Source organism: Electrona antarctica, assembly GCF_951216825.1.
Source record: "Electrona antarctica genome assembly, chromosome: 6".
In the NCBI taxonomy this organism is placed as follows: Eukaryota; Metazoa; Chordata; class Actinopteri; order Myctophiformes; family Myctophidae; genus Electrona; species Electrona antarctica.
Genome location: NC_136811.1, coordinates 28805841 through 28817754, shown reverse-complemented (window position 1 = coordinate 28817754; position 11914 = coordinate 28805841). Strand labels below are relative to the sequence as shown.

General features: G+C 42.8%; 1 protein-coding gene across 1 annotated transcript in view; it reads left to right on the top strand.

The window, feature by feature from the left end:
* The first annotated feature begins 1720 nt into the window (after positions 1-1720).
* Positions 1721-11914, top strand: part of has2 (hyaluronan synthase 2) — a 24003-nt gene continuing 13809 nt past the window's right edge. Inside the window, exon 1 of the mRNA XM_079503356.1 lies at positions 1721-2389. The gene's annotated coding sequence lies outside the window, so the exon portion shown is untranslated. The remainder of the gene's footprint in view (positions 2390-11914) is intronic.

Sequence of the window (11914 nt, the reverse complement as noted above, 5' to 3'; positions counted from 1 at the left end):
CCCAGTGTAAGTTAAACTATGGGAGTCCATGGTCAATGCCCCAGTGTAAGTTAAACTATGGGAGTCCATGGTCAATGCCCCAGTGTAAGTTAAACTATGGGAGTCCATGGCCAATGCCCCAGTGTAAGTTAAACTATGGGAGTCCATGGTCAATGCCCCAGTGTAAGTTAAACTATGGGAGTCCATGGTCAATGCCCCAGTGTAAGTTAAACTATGGGAGTCCATGGTCAATGCCCCAGTGTAAGTTAAACTATGGGAGTCCATGGTCAATGCCCCAGTGTAAGTTAAACTATGGGAGTCCATGGTCAATGCCCCAGTGTAAGTTAAACTATGGGAGTCCATGGTCAATGCCCCAGTGTAAGTTAAACTATGGGAGTCCATGGTCAATGCCCCAGTGTAAGTTAAACTATGGGAGTCCATGGTCCCCAGTGTAAGTTAAACTATGGGAGTCCATGGTCAATGCCCCAGTGTAAGTTAAACTATGGGAGTCCATGGTCAATGCCCCAGTGTAAGTTAAACTATGGGAGTCCATGGTCAATGCCCCAGTGTAAGTTAAACTATGGGAGTCCATGGTCAATGCCCCAGTGTAAGTTAAACTATGGGAGTCCATGGCCAATGCCCCAGTGTAAGTTAAACTATGGGAGTCCATGGTCAATGCCCCAGTGTAAGTTAAACTATGGGAGTCCATGGTCAATGCCCCAGTGTAAGTTAAACTATGGGAGTCCATGGTCAATGCCCCAGTGTAAGTTAAACTATGGGAGTCCATGGTCAATGCAGTGTAAGTTAAAGTTCTGAATCAGCTGGGATTTCCCTTTAGTCTACAAACTACATCATCGATGTAACACGTGTAGCCTGCCTTCCTTCTGCAGAGCCTCATATGCACTGTTATATATTATATGGCGCTACCTGCTGGTCAAATATAGGAAGTGCGCCAAAATGAATGAATGAATGAATGAATGAAATAACTAACATTCCATCATCACCAAAGCCAATACGGCGATACTTAGGCCTATTTCTTGACTTGAAGATTTGGCCGTTTGTTTTCGCTTCGTTTATATTAAATTGGCTGTTATTTCAGTTAAATAACCACATATGCCTAAGCAACGCTTACAATAACTGAGAATAGGTTAGGTAGCCCAATAGTTGTTCCAACTTACAGGATCGAGTCAAAATAAAAGATTTAACAGCCAGCCAGCGTCTACCGTCTACATGAATTAATTTGCTTCGGGATATAACGACCGCAGGGTCATGATGCCCCTTAATTGAATGAGGAGACGATTGTTCGCCTCCCTCTCCTTCTCCATCTGCACCCAATAAGTTTGAATGGTCGTGAATGTGTGTGTGTGTGTGTGTGTGTGTGTGTGTGTGTGTGTGTGTGTGTGTGTGTGTGTGTGTGTGTGTGTGTGCGTGCGCGCGTTTGCGTGTGTGTGTGTGTGTGTGTGTGTGTGTGTGTGTGTGTGTGTGTGTGTGTGTGTGTGCGCGCGTGCGTGCGTGCGTCCTCCTGTGTCACTCTCCTCCTCCTCCTCCTCAAGGAGCGTCGTTTGGTGTTTGCTCCTCCTCATCCTTAGCCCCAAACCTTCCCCCCTTATTAAAACAAGTCGCCAATCTGTTGCAGCCCGGTAAAGGGGCTTGGAAGCCGCAGGAAGCATAAACGAGGCAGCACACACACCGCCGTCTGGAAGGAATTAGACGGCTAGAACAGGAACAGCGGTAACAGACAAGAAGCGAGAGTTTTGGGCACTTCAGTGCGCTCTGTGTGTGTAGCCTAACCTGGATGGATGCTGCTTGGGAAACTTGAATTGCCTACCTACACGCCCCTTCAAACTTAAAAAAAGAAAAGAAAAGTGAACTGACTACTGTTGGATATAGTAGTTAATTTGTAACTTTCTTTTTATGATTTTAATAAATCACACGGTCAAAGTTGAGAGACCCGGTGTTTGTTGGATAGATTTTTCCCCTCATAATAGGGTTTATTTTTCTTTCAATATATGAAACTACCAAAGCCTGGGACTTTTTTTATTAATGTAATTTTGTATGTGTTTTTTACGCATGGTGCCACAGCTGACTGGCAAGATGCTTGTGTGCAAACATATAATATGCATGCGTTGCATAATTAATGTGTGCAGACAGACAAGTTAAAAAAGAAGCCCAAATACAGCTTCTTAAAAAGTTGTCAGCCATTCAAACCAGGCACACTTGTGGGAACGTGCACAAACCTTTTTTTTTTTAAATTCCACATGAGGATCACTTGGAGAGGATTCATGAGACTCACAAAGGTGTCCTCTGAAACTTTGTCGAGAAGTTTTCTCCAAGCCGAGCGCTGTAAGAGACGCAAGAGGTGACTGCATCCCTGTTCAAGGACGGACGCACGGACAACAGCTGTTTCAAGGTAGAAAACTAGGCTACTTCAGTCGCACTCTTTGACATGACACCAGTTCATTTTCTCTACAATCAATTAATCAAGGTTCCTGCAGTGGGGTGGGGGGTATTAAAGTGCTAAGATTTAACATAAGAGTTTAGAATATAGATGCATGATCTCCCTAAATTGTTTAACTATTTGATTTGAAAATTAACTGTCATCGTGTTTTTTCTTTGACACGTGTATATGATTTCTCCATAAATATTTAAAAAAGAAGAAAAAAAACTTTTTAGCCATTTTAACATTTATTTAGTCATTCCTGGTGTCCTTTTGTCGGTGTTCAATATTTAAAGGCTGAGTGATGCTATGCTGAAAATGTGGACGCACGCCAAGTGTCAGTCCTCATTTGGCGCTGCGCTTTGGAGAGATTTGAATTTACGCACTATACCTACCAGCAAGTTTTTTCGTCAGTTTCTAAACTTGAAAGCTATAGAAAAAGATTAGTCTACCGGTATATGCATACTCTTGACTCTGACAAGTATAGGTAAAGCTATAGCCTATACCTTTACCCACTGTCTGCTTGACTCTGAGAATAGTAGACTTCATTCAAACAGATATGGCTGATTTGGTGCGATCATGTGTGTTAACTTAAAAGGACTGTCTGCGGAAAAGCTGGATGACATCCGCTCTAATTTGTGGTATAGTACGATACTGCACTGAAATTAGGTTGCATCCGATCCACTTTTTTCTGTGTTTCATTATCCCCGTTAGATTCAACTTTTAGTACGGTACATGGCTTACGTCATTCGCGGGGATAAGTTTGAACCAATGGAAAGGCAGCATTTCGACACTGCAATTTGGGGCTTGAAATTTGATGCCCACTGTATGTCAGTCATATTGTTTTATGTCTTATATTGTTTGAGACTATGGGAATTTGTATAATATTAACGTAATACTATATTATTAATATATTAGTCAATAGCCATATAGTGAACAGCTGGTACACTGTCACTGACTTAATTATTTCGCATCTGATGTTATTACACAAAGTGTATAAAGTGAGGTGAGAGCCTGTCTACAAGCCTCCCCCTTATCTCTCTCTCTCTCTCTCTCTCTCTCTCTCACACACACACACTCACGCGCGTGTGCACACACACACACACACACACACACACACACACACACACACACACACACACACACACACACACACACACACACACACACACACACACACACACACACACACACACACTCTCTCTCTCTCTCTCTCTCTCTCTCTCTCTCTCTCTCTCTCTCTCTCTCTCTCTCTCTGTGTCTTTCTTCTGTGACACGTCTGTCTTAGTGTGATCACAAGTCCTACACTTTCAATATTTATCTATGAATATGAATGTGGTTCATTCAAGGACTGGGTCAGCCATTCATAATCATCTCGGTCTGAACATGTGTGGATGGTCCTTACATGACCCCTACGCCATGGAAATTAACAGCTGTGCATCCCACTCTGTTAAGCACTTAATGGACTGCACTCTTTTTTCGATCTACACCAAATCTCTTTGCTGAATAATGCCTATATTTGGCTACGTTCCCTCTTTCTCCTTCCGCCTACTGTATGTGAACACTCAATTTGAGTTTGTTCTGCTGGCTCAGCACATGAGAACATCCCACACAAGGAATGGCCATCTGTGAGTTGGCTGTCTAGGGCATTTCAGACGCATATCTATCTCCTGCCCCTGCTATCTACTTCCTACTGTCTTGGAAACGCTTCAGCATACAGTATACACGGTTTACCCTGCATGTATTCATTCATTCATTCACTGCTAATAGTCTGTACATATATCCATCCATTCCATATTCATTCATACATACATTCACTGTTGATAGAATGCTAGAGCATTTAGACATATTTAATGACAGTCACAGATGGCCTACTGTACAAATAAATGGTAAATGGTAAATGGTAAATGGTGCATTTATATAGCGCCTTTATCCAAGGCGCTTTACATAGATTGTGCATTACATTCACCCATTCACACACACATTCATACACCGATTGCGGCGGAAGCCATGCAAGGTATACACCAGCACATCGGGAGCAATTTGGGGTTCAGTGTCTTGCCCAAGGACACTTCGACATGTAGACAGGAGGAGCCGGGTTTCGAACCGCCGACCCATGGATCATTGGACGACCTGCTCTACCTCTTGAGCCACAGTCTTATCTTATCTTATCTATTTATTCTTATCATCTTGGTTTGGTTACAGACACTTACCTCTCCTGTATTTCACTCTTACTGCTGTTGCAATGATTTCATTGCAATGATCATTATATTGTATTTTACCCTTGCACAGAAGAGTGAAAGATAACGATAGGACGCAAACTCTGCTAATGATCCTTTGTGAAATAAGTTATCCACTGATTCAATCACATGCATGAAGATAATACTTAAGATAATGCTTCAAGTTTCACATGCATTCAGCTAGCCTGTATTATATATCCATACATACAGTGCTACCTATACTGCCTTCTGCAGTTAGCTGCTGTTACACCTCGTCTGTGGGTCCGGGGATTCAAACTCATCACCACTCACTCAGCTCACGTAGCCTTCCTTCATTTCCTTAACCTTTTAGTGAAGGAGTATTAATAGGACAAAGTTTGTCAAAGTTATATTTGTCGTCTTGAACTCATGTCTACATACTTCAGGTCATTCCATTGAACTCATGTCTACATACTTCAGGTCATTTATGTCTACATACTTCAGGTCATTCAATTTTGGCATGCCCTCAAAGGCATCTCATCAAGACCAAGAGACACTTTTTTTTAATCCTTGCTTTATGAATGCAGCACTGCTGCTCAACACCCACTATAATTATTGGGGAAAAAACATCTACTGGCTAAGTGAGAACTGATAGAATATGCAAACTCAGCCTACCCCCCATAGTGGCTGCCATCCTGCAGCAGCTCCCCTCTCTAGCCTGTAGAAGCCACATATATCCTACTGTGCATAGGACCAGCACACATGTGTAGTCCTACTGTCTATGTACACACTGACTAGCATAGACATAAACGAATTCTAGAGTCTCTAATCTCAGCCCTGTAGGGAGTTCCTCTGCTGGGCAAGGCTCGGTATACTGCTTGCTTGATGAGGAAAGCATTCCAATCCATGGCTGGCCCCTATTAGTGTGATATTTAGTACTGTATGCCGAGCAGACTGTTCGTGTTCTGTAGACAAGTTGCCTAAACATTTACATTTTCAGTAGCTTGATCTTGAAAAACACGCTGACTTTCCAATGATAATCATGTGTTTAAAAAAAAAAAAATCAAGCTAATTACTAACAAGCTAATTACTAACACATCACAAGATAGAAAGTTTATGTTGGCCCAGATGACATATGTGCAGTGTGCAGTCCTAGAGGATACACGCACACTAAACATTGCCTATACTCTCCCTAATAATTATCACCGTATGGCTCTTCCACTGGGCGAAAAAGGCGCACAGTAGGCCTAAATTCGATTTGTAACTCTGAGACTGTACAGATGTAACCAAATTGACCCATTGGTTACATCTGTAGAGTCTCAGAATTAAATTAACACTGAGGATTTTACTGTGTATATTTAGAGGAAGCCATTCCATGACTGGTGCCTATTAGGACTTACACTGGGTCTCACGTGCCATTACTGCTCGCAGCAAGGGTCCATGCTAGCTCTAATGTGAAGTCCTTGGGGCATGCATGGGAACTATGCACACAACTAGGTCAGAAGAGAAGTCGCACATGTTGCTTTGCAGCCTGTGATACATTGGTAACCATTGAAAGTATAACCACCGCACACACCCTGAATCTATTAATCCCACAGGGTTAGGCACATTTTATTCTTGATGAAGCATGGGCATGACAGCATAGCAGCTGTAAAAAAGTGGCACATCTAGCTGTACCACACAACATTGTAAGTGAGGTTTTGTTCGATACCTTACACCCTTACAAGTCCAGTTTTACATCCAGAATTCACTATTCTGTTTCTTTAGCCACCTGAACCCTAGTGTCCCTAGTCTGGGGTGAACATTTTGTGAAAACAGCCAAACTTGTAGTTTGGCTATTTTTGGCGAAGAGATTTGGTGCAGAGCAGCGGTCCCCAAACGGCTCTATACATCTCCTTACAACAGTCCTTTTGCCGGATTTTGCCATTTGTGTGAAATAACACCATAAAACCGCCATTACCCTTTTCATGTCACGCACCCCCTAGAGAGGGTTCGTGCACCACAAGGGGTGCACGCACCACAGTTTGGGAACCCCTGAGGGGAAAAATGAAGCGACCAAGCAGACCCCTGGGGGACCTCGGGCAACAACTTAGGGTTTAAGTGAACATATTGTATTTGTTTGATGACTATATAAATGATACAAATACAAGACAATGTACATAATCTTTTGTTCTTTATGTGTCTTGTACACCGTCTTTTATAAGATCAGGGATGAATGAAATGAATCTGTAATGTGATACTGGTTCTATTGCGTAACTCGGCGTATAACTGTGGTGTAACTCCAGGAACTAAGAAAGAAACCAACTTCTGGTAACCAAGGAACATCATTTTGAATTAAGTTGTAATGAGATCTAATGAATTTCATTAATGCAAATGAATTACTCTCTTTTCCATTTCTTCCTGTTTGTTTGGACCACACACTATACTACAGCTTATCTCTCTGGTTTAAGTATCTGTGATAATAGCTGGCACTATGAATAGCACATATTATCATGTGGAGCGGAAGAGAGCTAAATAGGAAGGTGTGACATGAATGGATGAGAGAAAGATCAAGAGAGGAGAGAGAGAGAGAGAGAGAGAGAGAGAGAGAGAGAGAGAGAGAGAGAGAGAGAGACTTTTGAATGATAAAGTCAGTATTTGGCACAGTTCAAATAGTCTAATGACTAAAACATTGACAAAACCAGCCACACACATGGGTTTTTCCTGTTTAGATATCTGCTCTATGCTGTAAACTAAGGATCATCATGTACACACAGTCCATCTGCAGAAAGATATAACAAAAAGTGAGACTGTACCATAGAGAGGTTTGGTGTGACTGGGCCAGTGGAACATCTTACAGCATGCTAAGCTCAACTCCAGTACAACAGCTCAATGAGTTGAGCCAAGATCATTGCCATGATGACTCCCATCTCTCTGCCTCTCTGTTGTGTCTCTCCATCCCTATCACTTTCTCCTTTTCTCTCTGTCTCTCTCTGTGTCTCTCTCTCTGTGTGTGTGTGTGTGTGTGTGTGTGTGTGTGTGTGTGTGTGTGTGTGTGTGTGTGTGTGTGTGTGTGTGTGTGTGTGTGTGTGTGTGTGTGTGTGCGTCTCTCTCTCTCTCGCATGCACGCACGCACGCACGCACGCACACACGCACACACACACACACACACACACACACACACACACACTTTTCTCTCCCACCCTCTCTTTCACCCTAAGCCTCTCTCCGTCTCTGTAGCCCTGCTGCTGCAGCTCTCCACTCATTCACAAAAGCAAGAGTGATAGATCAGAAGACAGGAGCATGGAGGAGATACACATTACACAGAGAGAGAGAGAGAGAGAGAGAGAGAGAGAGAGAGAGAGAGAGAGAGAGAGAGAGAGAGAGAGGGGCACTGTGTCACACCAGTGTCGTCATAACTTACCAAGCAGTGTGATGTCATATGCCACAATGTTTAGGCTCAATTTCTGTCCATTTGTCTGTTTCAGAAAGTGATATGTTACTGGAGAATTCTAACATTCTCACAAGTTTACAAATTAAATTGGCTACAGGCTATACCTTTAACAGATCCTGTGAATAAAGTGATTCGGCCTCACTACCCTGCTACACAGTTAAAACCTCAGTGTTAATGTATCCATTTCTAACTGAGAGTATAACCACATTGACCAATTTCACCCTTTGGTTACATTACACTCCAATAGTGTGTTCACACGAGCAGATGCAAAGATACAGTCTACCATTCATTTTCACTGGAAGCCAGCGACGTGAAACTACGACGCAAATCCAGCGTTTGTAGCTGCTGCAAAAGATACAAAGATACAAAGCTACAAATTGAACAAGTTGAGCTGGGTTCAACTTCCAAATGCAATACACAACTACAATGACGCAGTGAACTCTGTTTTTATCTGAAACATTTTCTAAATATGAATTTAGGCCTACTCATACCAGCTCTGCCTCCTCTGCCTCTCTCTCTCTTAAACGGCACTGAAGCCAGTCTTAGTGGCCTTGTCACACCTGATTCCAATAACACAAAGGAAGAGGAGGAAATGGATTTAAGAGGGGCATGCTGGTGGGGGAAAACAGAAAGAGGATGTTAAAATCTGGCCCTAAATTGTAACATTGAAACTTTGTGTCTCTGCCAGTCGCATTCCTGCCCACCTGATTCCAATCATGTAGGAAGACATGCATTGTATAGCGCAGTTTAGTGTGTGGTGTATCATGATACTGTTTAGTTCTGGCTCTTGTAATGCCAATGCCCCCACAAGAGCATGCCTCCGCCACATGGTAGGGGGGGGGGGGGGGGGGGGGGGTTTACAGGGAGGAGCATGCCTCCAGCACATGGTGGGGGTGTTACAGGGAAGACGTGAGACAAGAGAGGGACAAAGCTAATGACATGGCACCAAATTAATGAATGAATGATCAAGGCTCTTCACTGATATTACTAAAATGTTGCTTAATTGTCCCTCTCATCTTTGCTCCTCCTTCTCTTTCTCCACCTCTTTTGCCACCTCATACCTCATATAAATGCACCATTTACCTCTTTTCTTGTAACACCCCCCCCCCCCCCCCCCGACAGACAGACAGACAGACAGACAGACAGACAGACAGACAGACAGACAGACAGACAGACAGACAGACAGACACACACACACACACACACACCCATTCATTTACCTTATTCACAAGGTTTGTTACGTATGATAAAAGCAAAATGGCTACTTGCCATTATGTGAACATAGTCAGTTCAAGTTCAGACTACTTGAATCTGATTTCACAGCTCAATTTACTCCCACAGACTAGAATAAAACTAATCAAATTCTATGTTTAACTGTAAATTGAGACAGTCCAGTACATGGAGTCAATGATAGAAGCCAACTCCCATGTCTCTCACAGCCTGTTGTAGCAACGTTGTGAGCTAGGAGTTTCCTGCCTTCTGCTACGACTGTCATGAGGCTGTCTCTGAATGTAATGCTTTTTAAATGCATCCTGCCCAGCCCAGCCAGCACACGAGCGCGAGCACGCACGCACGCACGCACGCACGCACGCACGCACGCACGCACGCACGCACGCACGCACGCACGCACGCACGCACGCACACACACACACACACACACACACACACACACACACACACACACACACACACACACACACACACACACACACACACACACACACACACACACACACACACACACACACACACACACACACACACACACACACACACACACACACACACACACACAGACACACACTTTCAGAAGTGCATGCTCACTCTAGACATATGGCCTTCCCTGAATTCAACCTTGACTGTGCTGTCTGTCTACTAGTCTTTCTGTCAATATGTCTACCAGGCCTATTTGTTCAGGATTCTATCTGGCCTGTCTTTTAGCCTGTCTACTCATCTTTTATTACATCTATCCACCCATCAATTCACCCATCAATCAGCCAGAATTCTTGTCTGCTTGTCTCTGAGTGCATGTACAAAGCATTGAATGACAATATAGACAAGCATTACACAGCAATGATTGGCAATACATCAATGGGCATAAAAGGGACTGACAGATACCCTCTAGCCTCTAGTATTCAAAAAACAACAGATCTACAATCGCGACAGAACAGCTATTTTCACTATTTCTTTTTGTCATGACAAATCATTAAACCACCAAGATTTGAAGCTTTTATTGTTGTGTATAATGACATCATATGGATCCACAAAATCTTCATGTTAGTCAATGAATAACCCTCCACCCTATACAGTCTTTAGAAGTAATTTTATGAACCACATTTCCCCATATACTGCTGTTCTCATAAATATCCTCACCATTACATCATACGAGCCACAGGTGGGAGCTGCCTCCTTCCTTAGTGCTACAGCAATGATTTGTGAACATTAATCTCAATACATCTATAGCCAGTGGTGTGAAGTAACTACAGTGCTGTACTTAAGTACAATTTTACAATTTTGAGGTACATTTACTTTAGTGCTTCATTTTTTTATACTTTAAACTTCTGCTCCGCTACATATCAGAGCAAAAAAATAGTACAAAATATTGTACTATTTACGCAAAACAAAAAAAATATTTAACAGTATTAGCAGCAAGTTATTTTGTAGATTTATATTATTAATGCAAAACATACATTAACCACTTAAGCAGATCGACAAACTCACAAGCTTGTGGATATGCTATTTTTGAAAGTACTTTTATACTTTGGTACTACTTAAGTATAATTTTTATGCCACTACGTTTGTACTTTTACTCAAGTAAATATTGGAGGTATTTTCATATTGTGGCACCAATACTTTTACTTGCACAAAAGTACTTCTTCCACCACTGTCTATAGTCAAGGAAATGCTGAGTCAGTCAGTTTAGGAGTAGAATATGAAGACATGTTCTGTTGCCGCCCTCTACTCCCCCTGCCCTCTACTCCCCTCTGTCCTTCATGGTCCCACAACAATTTCCAGGCAGGTGTGCAGCAGCATGCCTCAAAGACACACATGCAGTGTTGCACGCATGCACACAAAATCCGTCGAGCCTTGTTATACTTCATGCTCCATCACAGCCCATGGAACTTCTCCCTGTTGAGCTAGATTCCACCCTCCTGTTCTCCTATATGCTTAGTCAGTTACACCCTCCCCATCTCCCTGCAGTATACAGACACACACGCACACTCACGAGTCACGCAGGCACTCTCACACACACATATGTTACCATGAGTACATACATACAGAACACATGTGAGCTGAAGACACGTACAGACTGAGTAAATGCACACACACACACACACACACAACACACAACACACACACACACACACACACACACACACACACACACACACACACACACACACACACACACACACACACACACACACACACACACACACACACACACACACACACACAATGCTTACAAACCGAGATTGAACACACACATACTGGAGGTACACACCAGGAGACATATACACACAAACACATGGCCAGTCTCAAGCAGCAGGCGGGCTTAATGGCATTCACATTTACCCAGACAAGCAACATAAATATCGGACAGGCCTGGGGCTGTTACATAACATTAAGTTAAACCTACTGCACATGTGACGATGGGCTACGATTTTCAACATTGTTAAATGATATCATCTTGTGGATAAGGCTTGAATTTGTTACAGTTGGGTCAACCATGCCAAGAGCTCTGTAATGTTTCATTGGGAGGCATCTTTGTATGTATTACTATTTACTCATTCATCTTTGCATTACTTGACTTGATCATTTACTGTTATCTCCGAGAGGATTGTTTGATAATCCTCCATAGAGAGA